At 49.7% G+C, this 25,174-nt stretch overlaps 1 protein-coding gene across 2 annotated transcripts in view; it reads right to left on the reverse strand.

The window, feature by feature from the left end:
* SEPT9 (septin 9) overlaps positions 1–25,174 on the reverse strand; it is a 180,701-nt gene that overhangs the window by 124,662 nt on the left and 30,865 nt on the right. The window lies entirely within an intron of this gene.

A 25,174-nucleotide genomic window follows, 5' to 3' on the forward strand; every position in this document is an offset into this window, starting at 1 on the left:
GTCCCTGGCTGGTGGGACACTGCTTCACATCAGAGGAGAAAGAGCAACCAGGAGAGAGTGTGGGAATGCTTGAGTGTGTATGAACATGACGAGGGTGTGGGTAAGGGAGACAGGAGTAAGTCCCTGACCCCTCTATTCCTGTGTTTCCCCATCAATAAAATGGGATAACACTACCTACTTCCAAGAGCTGTCATGACACAAAAATTATTAATATTTATTACACGCTTAAAACAGGGCCTGGCACAAAACCATTACTCTAGATTTGCTAAATAAGTAAAAATAAGACACATGTGGGATTTCCCTGGTGGTGCATTGGTTAAGGCTCCACGCTCCCACTGCAGGGCACACAGGTTCGAGCGGAACACCAGTTCAATCCCTGGTTGGGGGACTAAGATCCTGCATGCCGAGAGGCATGGCCAAAAAAGAACAAAGGCACGTTATCACGTGCTTAACAACAGAGCTTGCATATCGTGGCATTGATAGCTAGTGGTCTTGAATCCTGCCATTAGAACCAAGACAGCCTCGAGTGCTGAGCCTTGTTCTAGGGACCCTGGAGCAGGAGGGTCTCTGACTAGAGGGATCTGTCTCTATGATTGGAGCTGCTTCAAGCCCCCAGGTGCATGTGCGTGCGTGTACGCAGGCGTGTGCATGAACATGTGCAAGGCACAGGCATGTGTTCATATATAGATGGGACCCTCTGCATGTGCTTACCCAGGACCCATCTGACCCAGCTCTGAATTATGGTGTCGGAGCCTAGTGAGTGGGCCATGGGGCTGAGGCTCCGATTCTCTAGGAAACAAGCGAACCGAGATTTTGGTCAGAACAGGCAGCCAAAGAGAAAGGCCAAAGTGCAGGATCAAGCCCAGCCTGCCCTAAAGACAAAGCACAGTGTGCAGATATTTCCAACAATATTACACTTTGAAATTCAAGTTCTCATAAGATAATAGATGCCTGGTATTGGCAAGAACCTGAGGTCCCTTCTACAGCAATCCTGAACAATCTTCACACAGTCCCTGACTGAATATGTCTCGGCATGGGGGACTCACTACTTTGCAAAAGAGCTCACTCCACTGTTAGAAAGTGAAACCTGTGAGAAAAATGCCACTTTCTGTTACTTTCCAAGTATCTGGTTCTGGTTTTCTATTTTAGAGGAACTCAAAATAAGCCCTCTGCAGGACTTCCCTGGGGGTCTGTCTAGCGGCTGAGACTCCAGGCTCCCAATGCAGGGGGCCTAGGATTCAATCCCTGGCCAGAGAACTAGACCCTGTGTGCCACCAGTAAGAGCTAACATGATGCAACCAAGGCCTGGTGCAGCCAAATAAATAAATATTAAGGAAAACAAACCCTCTGCTTCTTCTACATGACAGCTCTTCAAACAGTTGGAGATGGGACCATGGCTCTCCTCCTCTCTGCATCTCCTGTCCAGATAATCACCTTGACCTTCTCTGACCCATCTCAAACGGTCTCCTAGGGTCCTCACTGTCCATCCACAGCCTCCTTCAGCACTGAGTCCTGGAGAGGCCCCTCAGCAGCCAGAGCCCACTGCAGATTGAACTGTGCCCCCCCAAAACATGCTGAAACCATCCTGCCCAGATCCTGTCTACATGACCTCATTTGGAAATGAGGCTTTTGCAGATATGATCAAGATGAGGGCATCCTGACTTAGGGTGGGGCCCTACACCCAGTCTCTGCTCTCGTTCTAAGAAAGGAGCAGGTGATTGGACCCAGACACACCCCGGGAACACAGCCCAGTGGGGACAGAGGGAGAGCCTGCAGTGACGCGGCCCCGGGTCCAGGAGTACTGACAGCCACCAGGAGCTGGGAAGAGGCATGGAAAGGATCCCTGAGCCTCCAGGAGGAATCCACGCTGATTTCTGCTTTCAGAGCCCCTGGATTGTGGTCACTGTTATGGCAGCCATAGTATCAACCCAGGGCCTGAGCAAGGGTGGCCCAGCTGGCACGGTGTCTCCCTGCCCTGCTCCTCCAGCACTGCAGCCAGTCTGCATCTGTTATCCTCTCTCACTGAGTCCCAGTCAGCAAGCATCCGTGGATCCTCCCACGTCCCCGGTAAGGGCAGCCCTGCCACTCGAGTACCTGCTGTCCAGGGTCTCCCACCATCCTGGCTCCCCCAAATCTGACTCACTCTGGGGGTCCCAGTGCCCTTCCTGTACCCCATCTGATCCTGGGGTCTCAGGACCAGCCCAGAACCTACATTTTAGCACGTTTCCCAGGTGACTTCATCAGCCAGCTTGAGGGGCTCTGGGCCAGATAACCTTAGCCCAAGATTCCAGGACAAGGGCCAACCTGAAGTGTGACCCGTCCCGACCTCAAGAGACTCCCTGGGGCACAGGCGGGTCTCCTGAGCCCTCCAGAGCTGGGACATGCAACGCCAGGACAGGCCCTCAACTGCGCTGGACACTCCTGGCAAAACCTACTCTTCTGAACGTGAACGGTTCCCACCCACCTCCACTTTCTGTTCCTTTGAATGAACAGCAACAGAATAACATGACTTTGTGCCAAAGGTGGGGCCGGAAGTTTCCCAGAGTCCAGTTTCCTGTCAGGCCTAGGTACAACCCACAAGAGTGCTTTGTGTGTATGTGTGTGTGTGTCTGAGTGCACACGCGTGCATGTGTGTGTATGTGCGTGAGCGTGTCCCACCACGTGCAGCCTGGGGAAGGGTGGAGAAGCTCATAGAAATCCTTTCTGGGGTCAGGAAGATAGAAAAATGGGAAATGAGACTGTGCACGCACACACACACACACACACACACACACACACACACACACACACACACACACGCAGCCCAGAGGGAAGGTCTTACTTTCCTTCACCTGGAAGGATCTCTGGGCTTGGGAAACAAGACTGGATGAAATAGAAAACAATACGAGTTGCAGAGGACGTGGGGAAATTGGAACTCTTGGGCGCTGCTGGTGGGAATGTCAAATGGTGCCACCTCGACAGAAAACAGTTTGGGGTGCCTCAGAAAATTAAAAGCAGAAAATCAGATGGAGAATGACCATCGCTCTTTGTGCTTATTCGCTCAGTGCCACGGGCGTGCCACAGGGCGGGCCAGTGGAAGATCTGCCTTGAGTGTCTCCGCCGACCATCCATCAGTCCCTGTCAGGCGTGGAAGGCATTTCTACCAGTTTCCGCTGTGCTCCTAGTCTCACCCCCATCTCATTTCCTCCTCCAGGCTCCTTTAATCCCTCAGCTGCATGCTCCAGCCCCCACCTTTGCACTTGGGTGTGAACCATTTCCTGTGCAGGCACGTGCACACATACACGGCGTGGGGGTACAGGGAGGGGCAGTGCAGGGAGCGGAGTCTTTCTGCAGAGCAGAGGGGGCTGCTCTTCCTGGTCGCCTGGGCATTGTCCCTCCTCTGGCCCAGCTGTACTAGGTCAGCAGCCAGCAGGCCCCTTCCCATGGACCAGCTCTAGCCCCCACAGCACCCCGCCCCCCCCCCCCAGCCAACACTAGGACACTGGAAGGCACATCCTCTGCACCAGCTCCATCCAACCTGCTCACACCCTCCTGAAGTTTCTCAGCCACCCAATAAGCTGCTGCTACAGACCAGCTCCAGCTTCCCAGGTGGCGCACTGGTAAAGAATCTGTCTGCCAGTGTGGGAGATGCAACAGACGTGGGTTCAATCCCTGGGTCAGGAAGATCCCCCGGAGAAGCAAATGGCAACCCACTCCAGTGTTCTTGTCTGGAGAATCCCATGGACAGAGGAGCCTGGCGGGCTACAGGGCTACCCACGAGGTCACAAGGAGTCGGGCCTGGCTGAAGCAACTGTGCACACACACATGGTCGTTCTATGGCTCAGCAGGTAAAAACTTGCCTGCAACGCAGGAGACACGGGAGATGGTGGGTTCAATCCCTGTGTTGGGAAGATCCCTGGAGGAGGAAAATGGCAGCCCACTCCAGTATTTTTACCTCAAAAGTCCCATGGACAGAGGAGCTTGCAGCTCTGCAGTCCAAAGGGTCGCAAAGTGTCAGGCACGACCGAGTGAATAAGCACGAAGCACAGTGGTCAGTCTTTATTCAGTTTTCTGAGGAACTCCCAAACTGGTTTCCATCGAAGTTGCACCATTTGACATTCCCATCAGCAGTGCCCAAGGGTTCCTATTTCCTCTCATCCTTCCCAATACGTGTTATTTTCTGTTTTTTGTTTTATTATAATGGCCTTTCTAATGAATGTGAGGTGGTATCTCATTGCAGAATTGATTTGTGTTACTAATAACCCTAACCCTCATGATAAGACTTCCCTGGTGGCTCAGACGGTAAAGCGTCTGCCTATAATGCAGGTAGACCTGGGTTCAATCTCTGTGTTGGGAAGATCTCCTGGAGAAGGAAACGGCAACCCACTCCAGTATTCTTGCCTGGAAAATCCCATGGACGGAGGAGCCTGGTAGGCTACAATCAACGGTGTTGCAAAGAGTTGGACACAACTGAGCGACTTCACTTTCTTTCTTTCACTTTCATGATTAGTGATATTGAGCATCTTCCCATGTGCCTGTTGGCATCTGCATGTCTCCATTAGAAAAACGTCTACTAAAAAAAAAAAAGAAAGAAAAACGTCTACTGAGGCCCTTGGACAATTTTTTAATTGGGTTGTTTGTTTTTTGTGTGCATGATTGAGTTGTAGCAGTTTTTAATATAGTCTGGATATGAAATCCTTATCAGCTATATGATTTGAAAAAAAAAACCATTCTATGGATTGCCTTTGCATTCGGTTGATAACCACCTTTGATTCACAGAAGTCTTTAATTTTGATGAAGCTCAGTTGACCTCTTCTTTCTTTTGTTGCCTGTGCCTTTCAGTATCAAATACAAGAAATCACGGCCAAATGCAATGTCCCAACGTTTCCCCCTACATTTTCTTCTACGGTAGTTATTTCTTGTCTTTGCTGTTTCTACATTCTTCAGAGTTCTCTTTCAACCTTGCAATAGTTAACCACTTTTTACCAGTTAATAATTCTTTACTTTTCACTTTGCTGTTCAAATTACTGGTGTGGTTTCTGCTTCCTGCCTGGGCCCCAACCGATACACCAAGTAAGTAGAAGGAAGGAAGTAATGAAGATAAGAGCAGAAATCAAGGAAATGGAAAATAGAAACAAAACACAGCCCAAAGCTGGTTCTTTAAAAGATCTACAGATCAATCAACTCAGAGCTGGACTGATAGAGAGAGAAAAAGAGATGAAGACCATAAGTTTCCCATATTAGGAATGAAGAGTTATCCCTAAGATCCTATAGGTATAAAAATTATAACAAAGGAATACCATGAACAACTTTATATGAATAAATTCAATAATTTTCATGAAACAAATTCCTTCAAAATAAAACTTACCAAAACTGATACAAGAGGAAGTAAAAAACCTGAATAGTTCTCTTTATGTATCAAATGTATATTCAAAGAATATTTAATATATAATTGAATATGTATTTAATACCTTTTTTTAGCTGCACGGTGTGGCTTGCAGGATCCTAGTTCCCTGGCCAGGGATGGAACACAGGCCCTTGGCAGTGGAGTCCTAACCACTAGACCACCAGGGAAGTCCCCAATATACATCTTTAAATTAACGTTGTAATCAAAGAAAAAAACTTTCCGAAAAGAACACTACAGTGAAAGATGGCATCTTTGGTGACCTCTATCAAACATTTAAGGAAGGAAATAACACCAATCTTATACAGATTTTTACAGAAAATAGAGAAGAGGGAACACTCTGAACTCATTTTATGAGGGCAAAATAATCCTGACCAAAACATCACCAAAACAAACAGAAAATACCACATCAGTATCCTTCATGAATCTACAAACACACACGTGCACACACACGCACGCACACACACACACACACACACACCCACCCTTAAAAAAAAAAAAAGGCAAATCAAACCCAGAAATACATAAATAAATAATTTATCAGTTGAGCATCCTAGACTTACTCCAGGAAGGCAAACTTGGCTTAATATTCAAAACTCAAATCACTGTGGGGCTTCCTTGACTGTCTGGTAGTTAAGACCCGATGCTTTCACTTCAATGGGGATGGGTTCCATCTCTGGTGGGGGAACTAGGATCCCTTATGCTGCAGGATGCAGCCAAAAACACCGAATCAATCACTGTAACGTATCTTCAATAAGAACAAAGGAGAAAAGTGATCATTTCAACAGATACCAGAAAAGTACTTACTAAAGTCAACACCCATTCTTGTTCAAAACTCTGGAAAATTAGGGATAGAAAGAAATCTCCCCAGTCTGACAAAAAGCATATATGGAAAATCTGTATTTAATATGATATGTTCCAACACAAAGCCAGGATGTCCATGTACCACTTCTATTCAACATTGTACCTGCAGTTTCAGCTACTGCAATAAGGCATGAAAAATAAAGTCATCAAGATCAGAAAGAAAGAAGTAAAACTGACTATTTTCAAATAACATCATTGTTTACTTAGAAAATCATGAAACATCTATAAAACAAGTATTAGAATAATAAATGACTTGGATAAGCTCACAAGATATAAGATTTAAATATAAAAATCCACTGCATTTTATATAATCTTTATATACTAGCAGCAAACAACTGCTGCTAGAAAATGAAATTTAAAATGTATATTCAATTTATAACAGCACCAAAAAGAAGTTAGACTAAGTTAAACTTTTGATATGAAGAACTTTTCATTGAAAATGACAGAACAACATAATTATGTAGAAATTAGATGTATATACATATATAAAGACCTTTAAAAATGGAGATATTAATTAATTAATTTTTTTTAAATTAGAAGACTCAATGTTATTAAAACATCAGTTCTCCCTAAGTTGAACTACAGATTCAATGCAATCTCAGTCAAAATTTGCACAGTGTTTTTTAGAAGCTGACACTTTATTTCTAAAATTCATAAAGAAATTCAAAGAACCAAGAATTCTTGGCCCAACACAATGTTTTGAATATACTGTGAGACCCTATTTCAAGGCTTATTTTTCAGTCACATTAATCAAGATAGTGCAGTACTGGCAAAGAAAAAAAAAAAAAGGACAAAATACCAATTAAACAGGAAAACTGAAATAGAGCCACATATATAAAATTAATTGATTTTCAACACGAGTGCCAGGAAATTTAATGGGGTAAGAATGTCTTTTCAACAAATGGTTCTAGAACAACTGAACGTCCACACAAAAAAGATAACAAAATGGACCTTAATCCCCTACATCTTACCATACAGAAAAATTAATTCAAGATGGTTGCTGAACCACCTAAAAGTTCTAACTATAAAGCTTCTAGAAGAAAACACTGAAAATACCTTCACCACTTGGGGGTCAGCAAAGCTTTCTTAGAAAGAACATAAAGTGGTAACCACAAAGAAGTAACTTTGTCAAATTAAACCTAGCAGTGGCCACAGGACTGGAAAAGGTCAGTTTTCATTCCAATCCCAAAGAAGGGCAATGCCAAAGAATGTTCAAACTACCACACAATTGCACTCATCTCACATGCTAGCAAAGTAATGCTCAAAATTCTCCAAGCCAGGCTTCAACAGTGCATGAACCGTGAACTTCCAGATATTCAAGCTGGATTTAGAAAAGGCAGAGGAACCAGAGATCAAATTGCCAACATCAGAAAACTAAGATTATGGCATCTGGTCCCATTACTTCATGGCAAATAGATGCAGAAACAATGGAAACAGTGAGAAACTTTATTTTGGGGGACTCCAAAATCACTGTAGATGGTGATTGCAGCCATGAAATTAAAAGACCCTTGCTCCTGGGGAAAAAAAGCTATGACCAACCTAGATAGCATATTTAAAAGCAGAGTCATTACTATGCCAACAAAGTTCTGTCTAGTCAAAGCTTTGGTTTTTCCAGTAGTCATGTATGGATGTGAGATTTGGGCTATAAAGAAACCTAAGTGCTGAAGAATTGATGTCTTTGAACTGTGGTGTTGGAGAAGACTCTTGAGAGTCCCTTGGACAGCAAGGGACCAGTCAATCCTCAAGGAAATCAGTCCTGAATATTCATCAGAAGGACTGATGCTGAAGCTGAAACTCTAATACTTTGGCCACCTGATGTTAAGAACTGACTCACTGGAAAAGACCCTGATGCTGGGAAAGATTGAAGGCAGGAAGAGAAGGGACGACAGAGGATGAGATGGTTGGATGGCATCACCGACTCGATGGACATGAGTTTGAGCAATCTCTGGGAGTTGGTGCTGGACAAGGAAGTCTGGCATGCCGCATTCCATAGGGTCACAAAGAGTCAGACATGACTGAGCGACTGAACTGAACTGAAGTGAAATTAAACTTCAGCAAAATTAGAATTAAAAAATTCTGCTCACCAAAAGTTATATCATAAAGAAATGAGTAGGGACTTTCCTGGTGGTCAAGTGGCTAAAGACTCCATGCTCCCAACACAGGGGACCAGGGTCCAAATCCCTGGTCAGGGACTAGACCCACATGCTGCAACTAAAGCTCCTGCATGCCACAAAGAAGACTTCTGTGTAGCCAATTAAATACATATTTTTTAAGAACAAAGGAGTAGGCACTGTTTCCACTGTTTCCCCATCTATTTCCCATGAAGTGATGGGACCAGATGCCATGATCTTCGTTTTCTGAATGTTGAGCTTTAAGCCAACCTTTTCACTCTCCTCTTTCACTTTCATCAAGAGGCTTTCTAGTTCCTCTTCACTTTCTGCCATAAGGGTGGTGTCATCTGCATATCTAAGGTTATTGATATTCCTCCCCGCAATCTTGATTCCAGCGTGTGCTTCTTCCAGTCCAGCGTTTCTCATGATGTACTCTGCATATGTTTAATAAGCAGGGTGACAATATACAGCCTTGACGTACTCCTTTTCCTATTTGGAACCAGTCTGTTGTTCCATGTCCAGTTCTAACTGTTGCTTCCTGACCTGCATACAGGTTTCTCAAGAGGCAGGTCAGGTGGTCTGGTATTCCCATCTCTTTCAGCATTTTCCACAGTTTCTTGTGATCCACACAGTCAAAGGCTTTGGCATAGTCAGTAAAGCAGAAATAGATGTTTTTCTGGAACTCTCTTGCTTTTTCCATGATCCAGTGGATGTTGGCAATTTGATCTCTGGTTCCTCTGCCTTTTCTAAAACCAGCTTGAACATCTGGAAGTTCACGGTTCACGTATTGCTGAAGCCTGGCTCGGAGAATTTTGAGCAATACTTTACTAGCGTGTGAGATGAGTGCAATTGTGTAGTAGTTTGAGCATTCTTTTGCATTGCCTTTCTTTGGAATTGGAATGAAAACTGACCTTTTCCAGTCCTGTGGCCACTGCTGAGTTTTCCAAATTTGCTGGCATATTGAGTGCAGCACTTTCACAGCATCATCTTTCAGGATATGAAATAGCTCAACTGGAAATCCATCAACTCCACTAGCTTTGTTCATAGTGATGCTTTCTAAGGCCCACTTGACTTCACATTCCAGGAAGTCTGGCTCTAGGTGAGTGATCTCACCATCGTGATTATCTTGGTCATGAAGATCTTTTTTGTACAGTTCTTCCGTGTATTCTTGCCACCTCTTCTTAATATCTTCTGCTTCTGTTAGGTCCAGACCATTTCTGTCCTTTATCGAGCCCATCTTTGCATGAAATGTTCCCTTGGTATCTCTAATTTTCTTGAAGAGATCTCTAGTCTTTCCCATTCTGTTGTTTTCCTCGATTTCTTTGCATTGATCACTGAGGAAGGCTTTCTTATCTCTTCTTGCTATTCTTTGGAACTCTGCATTCAGATGCTTATATCTTCCCTTTTCTCCTTTGCTTTTCACTTCTCTTCTTTTCATAGCTATTTGTAAGGCTTCTCCAGACAGCCATTTTGCTTTTTTGCATTTCTTTTCCATGGGGATGGTCTTGATCCTTGTCTCCTGTACAATGTCACGAACCTCTGTCCATAGTTCATCAGGCACTCTATCTATCACATCTAGTCCCTTAAATCTATTTCTCACTTCCACTGTATAATCATAAGGGATTTGATTTAGGTCATACCTGAATGGTCTAGCGGTTTTCCCTACTTTCTTCAATTTAAGTCTGAATTTGGCAATAAGGAGTTCATGATCTGAGCCACAGTCAGCTCCCGGTCTTGTTTTTGCTGACTGTATAGAGCTTCTCCATCTTTGGCTGCAAGGAATATAATCAATCTGATTTTGGTGTTGACCATCTGGTGATGTCCATGTGTAGAGTCTTCTCTTGTGTTGTTGGAAGAGGATGTTTGCTATGACCAGTGCGTTCTCTTGGCAAAACTCTATTAGCCTTTGCCCTGCTTCATTCCATATTCCAAGGCCAAATTTGCATTCCAGTCCCCTATAATGAAAAGGACATCTTTTTTGGGTGTTAGTTCTAAAGGTCTTGTAGGTCTTCATAGAACCGTCCAACTTCAGCTACTTCAGCATTACTGGTTGGGGCATAGAGTTGGATTACTGTGATATTGAATGGTTTGCCTTGGAAACGAACAGAGATCATTCCGTCTGGCATCTGGTCCCATCACTTCATGGGAAATAGATGGGGAAACAGTGGAAACAGTGTCAGACTTTATTTTGGGGGGCTCCAGAATCACGGCAGATGGTGATTGCAGCCATGAAATTAAAAGACGCTTACTCCTTGGAAGAAAAGTTATGACCAACCTAGATAGCATATTGAACGCAGAGACATTACTCTGCCAACAAAGGTCTGTCTAGTCAAGGCTATGGTTTTTCCAGTGGTCATGTATGGATGTGAGAGTTGGACTGTGAAGAAAGCTGAGTGCTGAAGAATTGATGCTTTTGAACTGTGGTGTTGGAGAAGACTCTTGAGAGTCCCTTGGACTGCAAGGAGATCCAACCAGTCCATCCTAAAGGAGATCAGCCCTGAGTGTTCTTTGAAAGGAATGATACTAAGGCTGAAACTCCAGTACTTCGGCCACCTCATGTGAAGAGTTGACTCATTGGAAAAGACTCTGATGCTGGGAGGGATTGGGGGCAGGAGGAAAAGGGGACGACAGAGGATGAGATGGCTGGATGGCATCACCGACTCGATGGACGTGAGTCTGAGTGAACTCCGGGAGTTGGTGATGGACAGGGAGGCCTGGCGTGCTGCGATTCATGGGGTCGCAAAGAGTCGGACATGACTGAGCGACTGAACTGAAGGAGTAGGTAAGCCATGGAGTGGGAAAAAATTATTTGCAACTCATGTATCTAACAAAAGACCAGTATCCAGAAAGAATTTAATAACCCAATTTTAAAATGGGCAACAGATTAGAAAAGACATTTCACAGAGGAAAATATATGAAAGGCCAATAAGCACATGGAAATGTGCTCCACAGCCTGAGTCATCAGACAAATGCAAATTGAAGCCAGAATGAGATACCACCATACACCCACCGGAAGGACTACATTGTGAACCAGAGAGCACCAAACGGTGGCGAGGATGTGGAGCCTCCGGAATGCTCCAACGTTGCAGGTGGGCGTGTGAAAACACAGCAGCTGCTTGGGATAAAGAATGTGGCAGTTTCTTATAAATCTAACCACATTCCTATCCTCTAGCCCAGCACAATTCTACTCCCTGGTATTTACACAAGAGACATGGAAGCATATGTCCACAAGAAACCTACCCAAGAATCTTTATTCATTAGCCCTCCAAAATGGAAACGGCAAGGGGCCCGTGAACAGAACGGCTAAATGTTCACGCAATGAACACCGTGCAACAATCCTAGAACAACTAGTGTTACCTGCAGCAACAGGGGTGCACCCGAAAAATATACACATATTCAAGCTGGCAAAACTAATCTACCGTGGCAAAAAAAAATAAAAATAAAAATAAGAAGTTAGGGAGGTGGAGGCAGAAATTAGCCAGGAGAGGGATTCATGCAGGGGTGACGGTGATGCTCTACATGCTGATAGGAGCTGGGATACAGAGAATAGTGCTCTTATGACCCGTGCATTTCACAGTACATCAGTTTTACCTCAAAGGAAGAAAAAGAACCACAAACAAGTACTGGACTCTGGTTGCTGTTGTTCAGTCGCTCAGTCCTGCCTGACTCTTTGCGACGCTATGGAATGCAGCACGCCAGGCCTCCCTCTCACCGTCTCCCGAAGTTTGCACAAGTTCATGTCCATTGCATCGGTGATGCCATCCAGCCATCTCATCCTCTGACGCCCTCTTTTCTTTCTGCCCTCAATCTTTCCCAACGGCAGACAGGGACTCTGATTAGTGAGAGGCAAACTAAAGTGTTTGCAGCGTCACATGAACCGCTATCAACAACTGATTTTGAAACGCATCCAGAAAACCACACGGGCTGTTGCTGGAGGGAGGGATGGGTGTGTGATGAAGCCAGGAGCACAATGAGCCCTGAGGAATCTAGCTGGTGGGCGTGGGGGTGTTCACACTGTGATTCTTTGATCTTTCCTGCGTGTCTGAAATTTTTCATAGTAAAAAGTTGGAAAATTTGTAAAGAGACTGAGATATATCAACCAAAAACAGAAAAGCAAGACGAGGTGGCAGGAGACGGCTCCCTGAAGCCCTGAGCTCTCAGACCTCCCTTGTCTGGTAAGGGTTTAGGACCGCCTTCTGTGAGATCTGCAGTGTTCCAGCCCCAGTGCCAAGGCAGGTGCCAGCCTCACAGTACCTCCCAAGTGAGTGGAAATAACACCAAGGCAGCATGCGTGCGTGCCTGCGTCCGTGTCAAGTGGCTTCAGTCATGTCTGACTCTGCGACCCTTTGGACTACAGGCTCCTCTGTCCATGGGATTCTCCAGGTAAGAATACTGGAGTGGGTTGCCATGCCCTCCTCCAGGGGATCTTCCCGACCCAGGGATGGAACCCGCGTCTCTTAGGTCTCCTGCCTTGGCAGATGGGTGCTTCACCACTAGCGCCACCTGGGAAGCCCCACTAGGGCAGCCTCTTCCCACAAATTTCATGAAAATGAAAACCCAACAGGAGCTGGGCTCTTGAGAGCCTGCACCGCCACCTCCTGGAGGAAAGGCTGCCTGCACCTGAATTCCTGCCCCTTTGTGGGTCCGGTTTCACAGCGGTCCCCTCGCTCCCTCCCAGGGTTCCCTCCCAGGCCCTCACTGTGGTAAATCTGGGGTGAGATGCATGGACGATGCATTCCTCCAGAACCTGGGCCCCTCGGTCCACAGCTCCTGAGGGGGTGTGCGCTCCCCTTCCCCTCCTAGCTGCTCTCTACAGGCTGGGGGGAGGCGGGCGCTACAGGGAGGTCCTAGAGGTACGCCCCCCACAACACACGTCACAAAGGCACAGCCCAAGACCACCCTCTCAAGGTGATGAACAAGTCCCCAGCCTGCTTTCAACCCCAACCCCTTCCCTCTGCCTTGGACACAGGCCGCATCAGGAGTGATGGTGGTTACTGCATTGTGTCTAACTCTTGAGACCCCATGGGCTATAGCCCACCAGGCTCCTCTGTTCATAGGACTTCCCACAGAAGAATACTGGAGTAGGTTGCCATTTCCTTCTCCAGGGGTTCTTCCCAACCCAGGGATCAAGCCTGGGTCTCCTACATTGCAGGTGGTCTCCTGCATTGCAGGCAGTTTTCAAAAAAGAACCTGAGGCACTGAGAGCTGAAGTCATTTTCAAAGGATCCACACAAGTAAGGCGTAATGGGAGAGGACTCTTCATCTCAGCCAGACCTTATGCTTTTCGTACGATAACACACTGCACCTCCATGAAGTCAAAGACGCACGCGTGAGTACTCAGTCCTGCCTGACTCTTTGGGACCCCGTGGACTGTAGCCCACCAGGCGCAGGATTAGGACACTCTAAAGACCGTTGAAGTTGGAAAAACACTGAAAACAGTCATTCTAAAGACGTAGTTCTTGGGACTTGCCTGGTGGTCCAGTGGCTAAGACTCTGCCAACGCAGGAGATGTAAGAGATGTGTGTTCGATCCCTGGGTCGGGAAGATCCCCTGGAGAAGGGCATGGCAACCCACTCCAGTTTTCTTGCCTGGAGAATCCCATGCACAGAGGAGCCTGGTGGGCTCCAGTCCACGGGGTCACAAGGAGCAGGACACAACTGAGCAACTCACATTATTTTTAAAGATGTAGCTCTTTAGTTATTATCAGATAACAATACATTGACATCTCCCAGGGTGGGTATGCCTGAGTGCCCTGCATCCTTGGATGGAATAAGCCACCTGGAGAAGCACCTGAGCCCGCTGGAGGGACAAGACAGCTAGGGCTGGGCTGGGTGGATGGCGGGGGGGCAAAGTCCAGACTGAGGTGCATCAGGGGCAAAAGGACCAGAGAGAGACATGAGCCTGAGCAAAGCCACAGGAAGGGAGGCCTCGGGTCGTGCACTGAGCCCCGTGCTCGACGGTCACCGTGCCACCCCCCATAGGTGCCCTGGGGGTGGTCAGGAGTCTTGCTGTCACAGTAGCAAGCGAGGCTCTTGAGGGGAGCAGGGTATCCTATCAGAGGGGCTCTTTGATCTCCTTTGTCCCCACCTGGCTCTCTCCAGGTGAGCAGCAACAGTGTTAGGAAAGGACAGAGGGAAAACCCACGACAGGCTGCAGGAAGGTCAACTCCAAGGTGCCCCGGAAACAGAAGCTGGGAGAGCAGCAGCTCAGGCCACACCAGCAGGAAAGGGGGTCGGTGCCCCGACCCACGAGCCACATCACAGTCACATCTCCCCGGACCCACCTCCTCCCTGACACACAAGCCCTGGGGGCCGTGCCCAGCAGAGCAGGCTGGGTGCCTGGGCTCCCCGGGTGGCTTCTTCCTGCCGCACTAGCTCTGGATGCGGGACGCAGCCAGCTCTGTGCGTACGAGCTCTGTGCGGGCTCGAGGGGGCGCCCGGAGCAGGAGACAAAGGTGCTCGGCACACACACAGCGCCAGCGACCCCCGGTTCCCAGCACCTGCCTCTCTGGGTGACATGGGATACAGAGGGGACACAGTGGACCCTGGGGGAGCGGTGGAGGGTCTGAAGGAAAAGAAGCAGGGGGATGGGAGAGTAGCCGGGAGACCCACTCTGGACCAGAGAAGAGGGTCGGCCTCAGAGGGGAGAGAAGGGATGCAGAGGCGGTGAAGGGAGGTGGCACGTGGGGGTCCCAGTGGGACCAGCGGCTGGGACAGAGTAGGAGGGGGCCAGGCCGCAGCGCAAGGTCACGCCAGCTCCTCAGTGCCCCCCCAACTCCGCCTGCCAGGCCACCTCTCCTCTCCTGCCCGCCTCCCCCAGGGACCAAGCCAGATCCCTGGGGCCTTGGCTACCACCGCTCCATCACAGGAGGCTCTGACTCACCCCAGCTCTGAGGGCCGGTGGAGAACATTCTGTATTCCTGTGCCTCCCCTGGAGTCAGAAGCCCAGAGCTGAGAGAAAGCTCAGAGCCTTCAAGGGGGCCGGTGGGATGGGATGGTGTCCTCAGACACACTGGGCACACGGGGCCACCACCCCACCGGGGGCATGGGCAGGCACAGAGGCTCAGAACCCAGGCCTCAGGCCACCCCTGCCCCCTCAGCCAAGCATCCAGCAAACCACAGCCTCTGCGCTCAGAGACCGCAAGCACTCCATCCTAAAGACAAGCAGTGGCGGGGCAGGGCGGGGCAGGGCTGGCCACCACGTCAGTGCGCCCAGTGGCCTCTCCAACCACCAAGGTCCACCCAGTAATCAGAGGGCCCCCCTGCAACTGCTAGAGCGACAGTCACGGCCACCCCTCGGAGCTCCCCGGGTTCTCCTCCCTGCCTGGCAGTCACAGGGCACACGGGTCCTGTCGCTTCCTCCACGTGGCACCAATCACACCACAGGGAAAAAAACACACCACCACCAGGGCCTCCGAGGCCAGGCCTGACCTGAGTCCATCTTGCTGGACTCAGACTTGCCTGCCTCTTCCAAAAACACAGCCCAGCCACTGGCACCTCCACGATGTTCTAACCTCGGGGCCTTTGCATCTGCTATTTCCTTTGCCTGAATGTCCTTCCTCAGGATCCCGGCCTGGTCAGGTCCTTCTGGACATGTTCATTTCAGCTCAGTGTCACCCTCTCAAGGCAGGTGTCCATTAATACACACAAATACACACACACGCACCTAGTAACAATTACATCACATCACCTGTTCTTTGCTTTTCCGTCTCAAGTCAAAAATTGGTGTGTTTACTGGTTAGCTACCTGACAGCAATTTCAGATGACCAGTCCCAAAGGAGCAAGGGACTGGCTGTCCCTTAACCCTTACTTTAGGCCAAGTACCTAGGAGATGCCTGAACCTCGTAGGAGCTCCAGAAAGATCTGCTGGCTAATTGGGACGACTGCTGTCAATAGTTATCCTGCAAACAGGAATCTGGAGGTGTCATGACCTGAGATGAACTCGAAGGTCATGACCTGAGATGAACAGACAGAGGTCACTGATTGGTCACTCGCGCTGGCAAGAAGGAGAACCAGGACCATGGGAGGAACAGGTGCTGGGGTGCAGGTTGCTGCCATCTGGAGCCAGGCGGCTCTTCACACCGGCAGACAACCCAGCCCCAGAGCATTTTCTTTACTGTCTGAGCCACCAGCGAGCCCTCCAAAAGCATTTTCAAGTTTTCATAGTAAACTTTCAGAGCCGGCGCTTCTTTGCTAATTCCAAGGGGTGTGTTGCTTTGTTTATTCAGCTTGCTGAAGTCAGAATTTCCTCGCTTGTTAAAAAAAGAAAAAGAGAGAAGAAAGAAAGGAAAAAAGGAGGGCGCATCGGAAGGCCTAAGGCAGGTCCCAAGCCCGAAGGCAGCAGGGGTCTCCAGGAGCTGAGACCTGCATTGCTAACTGTCCTGAGTTCCAGCAAGGCCACTGGTTAGAGGAAACCTCCCTAGTTTCTCCAGTGTCCCATCCCCACCCCACGTCCAGCCCAAGGGGAGCGGAATCCACCACTGCAGAATCCACGTGAGAGCGGTGGAGGCAGGACTGTGGTCCGCGGGACTTTGGGCAAAGCGCTTTCGGTGGTGGCTTCCGTTCAGAGATTTGTGCGCAGATGAGAAGGGAGACAACAGGGATGACCAGCTCTGAGCAGATGGTCATCGCAGACGTGAGGCCAGGATCACAGAAGCAAAGAGGAACAGGGCTGGAGGAGGCTTCTGAGACTAAGCATGGGGACAGAACAGACACGGACCCAGAGAGTCTCCAGTGCAAGCTGGGCAGTGAGACTACCGAGAACAGAAGGCCCGCCTGACGGGGGGCAGAGCCCACGTCCAGCCACGTCTGGACCAGAGCGGAGGCTCCCTGGCTGGCCTGAGAGGGGACGGTCAAGGCCAGACCCAACCCAGAATCTCCCCCACTTCTTGCCACCCAATGCAGTCGACTTGGGTCTGAGAGGTGGAAAAAAAAACAAAAAAGTAGTAAATCAAGAACCCAGGACGTGAACTTGGAGCCTTACCGCACAAAATGTACAAAAATGAACTCAAAACAGAGCAAAGGCCTAAATACAAGCGCTAAAACTATAAAACTCTCACAGGGGGAAAACACAGAGGGAAAGCTTTGTGACATTGGGTATGACACCAAAAGCATGGACATTAAAAGAAAAAATTAATAAATTGAGCTTCATCAAAATTAAAAATTGGGGGGGGGGACATCCCTGGTGGTCCAGTGATTAAGAATCTACCTGTCAATGCAGGGGACACAGGTTCCATCCCTGGTCTGGAAACTAAGATCCCCCAGTGCCTCAGAACACCTAAGCCCATGCTCCACAGCAGGAGAAGCCACCACAATGAGAAGCTCGCACATCGCTACGGAGCGTAGCCCCCGCTGGCGGGAACTAGAGGCAGCCTGTGGGCAGCAGGGAAGACCAAGTGCAGCCAAGAACAGACACACAAAATGTAAAACTTTTAAGCACCAAAGGAGCCGATCAACAGAGTGAAAAGGCAACACACAGAATGGAAGAAAGTATTTACAAATCGTAGGTCTGATGAGGAATTAATACCCAGAATATTTTTTAAAAAACCAAACACTAGGACTTTCTTATCGGTCCAGTGGTTAAAACTCTGGGCTTACACTGCAGGGGGTTCAGGTTCGATCCCTGGTGGGGAGGATCTGGGATCCCACATGACACACAGTGAGGCCAGAAAAAAACAAAACTTCTACAACTCAATCACACACAAAAAAACCCAACCCAATTAAAAAATTGACAAAGGGCCTCAATAGACATTTTTCCGAAGAAGACATACAGATGCCAACAGGTACATGGGAAGATGCTCAACATCGCTGATCATTAGGGAAATGCAAATCAAAACTGCAATGAGGTGCCCCCTCACACTTAATAGACTGGCTGTTGTTTAAAACCATAACAGAAAATAACATGTGTTGGGGAGGATGTGGAGACATCGGAACCCATGTACACTGTTGGTGGGAATGTAGAATGGTACAGCTGTGGTAAAAAGCAGTCTGGAAGTTCCTCCCAAAATTAAACATAGAACTACCACGCGATTGGTGGCTCAGATGGCAAAGAATCCACCTGTAATGCAGAAGACCTGCGTTCAATCCCTGGGTTGGGAAGATCCCCTGGAGGAAGGCATGGCAACCCACTCCAGTGTTCACACCTGGAGAATCCATGGACAGAGGAGCCTTGTGGGCTGCAGTCCATGGGAACGCAAGGACATGACTGAGCAACCAACACTTCCACTTACTTTCTCCATGCGATCCAGTAATTCTCCTTCTGGGTGTGTGTACCCAGAAAAATCTGAAAGCAAGGACCTGAGCAAATCCCTATACACCCAGATTTATGGCAGCACTTTTCATAAGAGCCAAAAGGTGATTCTTGATGGACCATGGATAAACAAAATACAGTCTACAATGGAATACTATTCTGCTTTAAACAGGAGGGGACTCTGACACCTGCTACAACATACAGGGACTTTGAAATTATTAAATGAAATAAGCCAGTCACAAAAAGACAAATACTGAATGATTCCATTTACATAAGGAACCTGAAACAGTCAAATTCACACAGACAGAAAGCAGAAGGGTGTTGGGCAGGGTCAGGGAGGACGGGAGAATGAGGAAGTAGTGTTTAATAGAGCTTCCCTTTGAGAAGACAGGGGCTTCCCTGATAGCTCAGTTGGTAAAGAATACACCTGCAATGCAGGAAACCCCGGTTCAAATCCTGGGTCAGGAAGATCCCCTGGAGAAGGGATAGACTACCCACTCCAGTATTCTTGGGCTTCCCTATGGCTCAGCTGGTAAAGAATCTGCCTGCAATGTGGGAGACCTGGGTTTGATCCCTGGGTTGGGAAGATCCCCAGGAGAAGGGAAAGGCTACCCACTCCAGTATTCTGGCCTGGAGAATTCCATGGACTGTATAGTCCCTGGGGTTGCAAAGAGCCGGACAGGACTGAGCAGCTTTCACTTTCACTTCACTTTGAGAAGACGGAAAAAGTTCTGGAGATGGATGGATGATTGCACAACTATGTGAAAGCACTTAATGCCACTGAATCACACACCTAAAAATCATTTAAAAGATATATTTATATCATACGATCTCTCTTACATGTGGAATCTTTTAAAAAGGGTTGTTGTTTAGTCACTAAATCATGTCTGACTCTTTGTGACCCCAGGGACTGTAGCCCGCCAGGTTCCTCTGTCCATGGAACTTTCCAGGCAAGAATACTGGAGTGGGTTGCCATTTCCTCTTCCAGGGCATCTTCCCGACCCAAGGGTCAAACTCGCATCTCCTCCATTGGCAAGCAGATTCTTTGCTGCTGACCCACCAGGGAAGCCCTAAAAAAAGGTGCAAACGCACTTATGTACAAAACAGTGTCACAGATGTAGAAAACAAACTATGGTTCCCGGGATTTCCCTGGTGGTCCAGCAGCTAAGGCTCCATGCTTCCAATGCAGGGGTCCAGGTTCAATCCCTGGTCAGGGAGCTAGATCGCACATGATGTAACTAAAAATCCCAAATGTCGCAATGAAAACGAAAGGTCTCACATGCTGCGACTAAGACTTAGAGCAGCCAAATTAACTACAATAAATATTATTTTAAAAATTACTCTGTAATGACCTATTTGGGAAAAGAATCTAAAAAAGAGTAGATTATATGTATGGGACTTCCTTGGTGGCTCAGACAGTAAAGCGTCTGTCTACAATGCGGGAGACCTGGGTTCGATCCCTGGGTCGGGAAGATCCCCTGGAGCGACTTCACTTTCCTTTCCTTTCCTATATGTATAACTGATTCACCTTGCTGTACACCGGAAACTAATACAACATTGCAAACCAACTATAATAAATCTTTTTTAAAAAGGTACATTTTATGTTATGTACATTTTACCACGATTTGTTTTAAATGAGTCCAGAGCCCTGGGCACCCGAGGTCCTTATAGTACAGAAAGATTACAGTGAACACGCAAAGGTCAGTCCCAATTTCACACTATACTGTTATTGAAGGCGGTTCTTTATTATATAACAATGTGACGGTCATGCCATTCCTTAGTAGGACTTTACATTGAAATAAATCCTCTAATCAGGAAAGGTTTTGGACAGACCTATTTGGTTCGCAAATAAAAAAAAATTACAAAGCACCAGGCGAAGGTGACCTTATCAGGCAGGCTGACCCAGGTATCCACTCTGTCCTAGGTCCATTCTGTCCCCAGAGCCTGCCCCAGGCCTCACCCCACCAGCAGGGGACACAAGCAGCTCCCAGCAGGAAGGTGCCTGGAAGCGGGGCAGGCAGGCTTCTGGAATTCTCATGGGGCTGGGCTTCCCACACCACACCTGGGGTAGGGGACCCAACAGCAAAGGCTTGCGGCCAGACTCGGGGACTTCGAGGGATCTTAGGATATGGAATTATCCTGTGCATCCAGGACGCATGAGAACTGGAGTGGGTTGAATGGTGGCCTCCTCAAAACTCATGTTCGCCTGGAATCTGTGGATATGGTCCTATGTGGAGCGGGTCTTGCTGACGTCATTAGAATAAGGATCTGGAGTTTTGGTCACGCTGGATTATATGCGTGCTCAGTCCCTCAGTCCTGTCAGACTCTGCGACCCCAGAGAGTACAGTCTGCCAGGCTCCTCTGCCCACGGGATTTCCTAGCAAGAACACTGGAACGGGTTGTCATTTCCTCCTCCAGGAAGGAAATGACCTTTTCCCAGGGATCAACCCCGCATCTCTTGCATCTCCTGCGGCAGGCGGATTCTTTACCACCGAGCCATCTGGGAAGTTTCAACGGATTACTGGAGTGGGCCCTAAATCCAGGAACGAGTGTCCCTATAAGAGAGAAGCAGAGGGAGACCTGAGACACACAAGAAGGCCCTGTGAAAACAGAGACAAAGACTGGAGTGAGCACCCAGCAGCCAAGGACGCCAAGGTGCACCGTCCACCGCCAGAGGCCAGGAGGCTCACGGAGAGGATGCTGTCGCAGGGCACCCTGAAGGAGCCAACCCTCCCACACGTCGACTTCAGGCTTCTGGCCTCCAGGGCTGGGAGAGGGCCCATTGCTGTCGCTGCAAGTTCCCCAGGCAGCGGTACTTGGTAACATCAGCCCTAGGAAACCAAGTGGTACTGGATACCACTACTGGATACTGGAGTGGGTTGCCTTTTCCTTCTCCAGGGTATCCTCCCAACCTAGGGATCCTGCATTGCAGGTGGATTCTTTACCATCTGAGCTATCAGGGAAGCCCTAGGAAACCAAGGCCCGGGTCAATCAGAGCTGCAAGAGGAAGAGGACCAGGCCGGCCTCGGGCCAAGCTTCTCATCCTGGAGACGAGGAAAATCAAGCTCTGGCAATGCAGGTCCAGAACACTGATGACCACAGTGAGTCAAGCGTATGAACTGCCCAGGGACCCAGGGACAAAAGGGGCCATCAGAGTGAGGCCCAAAGCATGCTTCAAATGATGGGGGACTGTCCAGCCCCCTGCCCGCCCCACGGCCGTGACACAGGACCCCTTGAGCAAGTTAGAGAACCAGCTCTGTCCTCCCTGATGAGCCTGGGACAGACATCCAGTGACAACGTGACCCGGCCCTCCCCGCCCCCAGACCAGCCTCCATGACCAAGCGGAGAAACATCTACATTCTCTGCCGACAGCTCACCACGCCGCCATTCCCAGCCTCCCCGAGGCCCAGCTGAGCTAAGTCACTGGCCCCCACCCCCACCCCGCCCCAGTGGAAAGTTCCCTTCCTGGAGATTCTCCCTGCTGAAACACAAGCGCTTGGAACGAGATAAAACTGCTTGATTTGTAAAAGCCACAAAGCCAGTCCAGAACAAGGAAAAAAATGCCGACCCTTGGCTGGAAGGAGTGGCCGGTGTCTCAGCGGCCAGTCACTGCTCGGTGACTCATCCCGGCCTGCTGACAAGCCCTCCAGCATCTTCCCAGGGCACAGCCTCAGCCTCAAGGGGGATGGAGGTGGCGTGGCTGCCGCAGAGGACCCAGGGCCCCGGGGCCCAAACTAGGCAGGAGTTGGTGCTCCCGGGAGACGGAGCAGGGAGACCTCGGGTCTCCTGAGGCAGCCCCCACCTGCCCCAAGCCCCTTCCCCACCAATCCCTCCTGGACGGCTGCTGGGCAGTGGCCAAGAGCCAGCCAGACCCTCCTTAAATGCCAGCCCAGCGGGCCATGAGCAGGAACAGCCACTTCTGGAAATTGGCGGGTAGGGCGTCTGGCCAGACAGGCCTCCATCCACACACGCTGGGCATCGCGACTCCAGCCTCACCCCTACTCAGTGTGCCCGCTGGGGAGGGAGGCAGCTACCTCAACTGCCTAATGGGGTCCAAGAGGGGCAGGGGCTGTGAGTGGCAGCCCCGCAGGAGACAGGGACCCCCAGAATCAGCTCAGAGGCCACTGGTGGTGGGGGGGCAAGGCCTGGGGCCCCTGCTGCTCCATCTCCCCCACTTTACAGATTAGGAAATGGAGCCTAGGGCTGCAGAGCAACTTGCTCGCGATCCCAGCAAGGAGCAGGGTAGAGCTAGCTTCCCCGGGGGCCTCTGAAGCTCTGAGTTACAATTAAAGACCAAGATCAAGGTCCGACCAGATTTGAGGAACTTGGGGGAGACAGTTTGGGGACCTGCCTTTTCTGGACCCAGGTTTCTAACCCAAGCTTTGAAAGAAATAAGTATCTTTGGATGAAAGTGAAAAAGTGAAAGCGAAGTCGCTCAGTCATGTCCGACTCTTTGCGACCCCATGGACTGTAGCCTATCAGTCTCCTCTGTCCATGGGATTTTCCAGGCAAGAGTGCTGGAGTGGATTGCCATTTCCTTCTCCAGGGAATCTTCCCAACGCAGGAATCGAACCCAGGTCTCCTGCATTGCAGGCAGACGCTTTACCGTCTGAGCCACCAATCTTTGGATGAAAATGCATCTAAATGAGGATTTCATAGGAAGTCCCAACTTTTCCTCAGGCGTAGCCAGGGGGAAGGCCCCCCTCCTCCACTTCTCATCACGAGGGCGTGGTGCTCGGCGAGGCTATAAAGGCACAGAGCTGACTGTTTATTCAGTTCCTGAAAAAGCTCCTGGAGCTTGCTCAGCCTGGGAGGTTCCAAGACGTTGCCACCACTTCTGACTCCCCAGAGACCCCTTCCCAGCCCTTGTGCTCTGGCTCTCTGGCCGCCTGTCTAGTGTCAGCCAGCTGAGCCTTGGCTTGGTCATCTGTGAAAGTGAAGGCTGGGTGGGAGGCCCCTGCCAACCAGGCCAGCAGAGTGACCATCTTCCCAAGTCCTGCACCCAGCAGCGCCTGCCGAGACTGAGAGCAGGGAACCCCGGCTCCCGCCCCGTTCACCCTGGCTGGCCCACATCACTGAGCTCAAACTCATGTGAGGTGCGGTTTCACCAGCCGTGCCTTCTGGCAGTCTCCGGGGCCACCCCAGCTCCCGTGGTTGGTCGCGGTGCCCGTTGGTGCCTGTCCAGTGGCATGGATATGCACGTACACCCACCGCCCATCAGCAGCTCCCCTGCCTGCGGGTGCCCCATCCACCCTGACACCACACTGGGATCTGATCAGCCCCTGGAGCAGCAGGCAAGGGGCCACCTTCAGAGGAGCCATGGAGATGTGCCTTCCTCCCCTATGGCTTCTTGGGGAGTCCACCCCTCCCCCCCCAACACACGCAGTGACAAACAACAGACCAGTCCGATGACACCTGTGAAGACACCCAGGGGCCAGCTGAGAGCACCTGCAGCCTGGACGCTGATGCCCAAGATGTCTCAGCCTGCACAGTGCACCCCAGCATTTGGCTCAAGGGGTGCGCCGCAAGCAGCAGGCTGGGGAATGAATGGGAATTACTCCTGATGACGTCAGATGCTGACCCAGGACACACGCCTGGGAGAAGGATCTCAGGAGGTCCACCTGGGAAACAGGGGCTTCTAACCGGGGTGACTTAGGAGGGGCAGCCTCTTTTCTCTCCCCTTGTTGGTTCTTGCCCAGTCCTGATGGGGCTGAGCCCAGTCGGTGCGGGGCTACCAACTTGACCCTTTAACTTGAAATGTAACTCAAAACGCATGCTGTGTGCAGTGCAGGTACCAATCCAGGGACCTGGAAGCCCCCTCCAACGCAAGGACCAGGCGTCTGCCCTCACGCATTGCCCCATCATGACAGTCAGATGTTCTAATCAGTGGTTCTACCCCAGAATCTAAGCAGAGCCCACAGATCTGGTCTCTCTGTCCTGAAACGTCCCATCTAGACAGGGATGCTCATCGCTACCCTCCTCCCTGTTCACTGTGCCAAGGTGAGGACAGGACCCAGATGACGCCAACCCCCGCAAGTGGGGGTCACCTTGGTCAACTCCCCCAAGCTTCCGGCAGAATAGGAGGAGTTCTGTCCACGGTGTGTGTGCATACACACACACACACAAGCATCTGCACATCTTGTCTGGGCACTGCGAGCTCCCAGCCCTGTAATCAACTCCCAGGAAGGCACCAAAATGCTATTTCAGGGAAGAGACCAAGGCAGCCTTGAAGATTTTGGCGAGCAGTGGACAAACAAACCGCACGGTGGACAAACAAACCACAAGCGGCGCCCCGGTGCCGCCGGACCGGACCCCAGCGCCAGAATTGGGTCCCCCCCGCCCCCCCGACCCGATCCTTTCCTGGACTTCAGCGCCCACAGTCTCAGCATTCACAGCCGCCTTCAGATGCAAAAGTGGCACGTTGGGAAATGAAAGAGAAATAGTGAGGGAAGGGAGAGCCGAGTTTAAATAAAAGCCAGACTTAGCGAAGCTTCGCTTTTGGAACATTATGGAACATTATGTCCTAGGACCTCAGAACAGTAGAGAGGAAAAGAAATATGCCCGGAAA

This window comes from Capra hircus, chromosome 19 (assembly GCF_001704415.2).
Source record: "Capra hircus breed San Clemente chromosome 19, ASM170441v1, whole genome shotgun sequence".
Lineage (NCBI taxonomy): Eukaryota > Metazoa > Chordata > Mammalia > Artiodactyla > Bovidae > Capra > Capra hircus.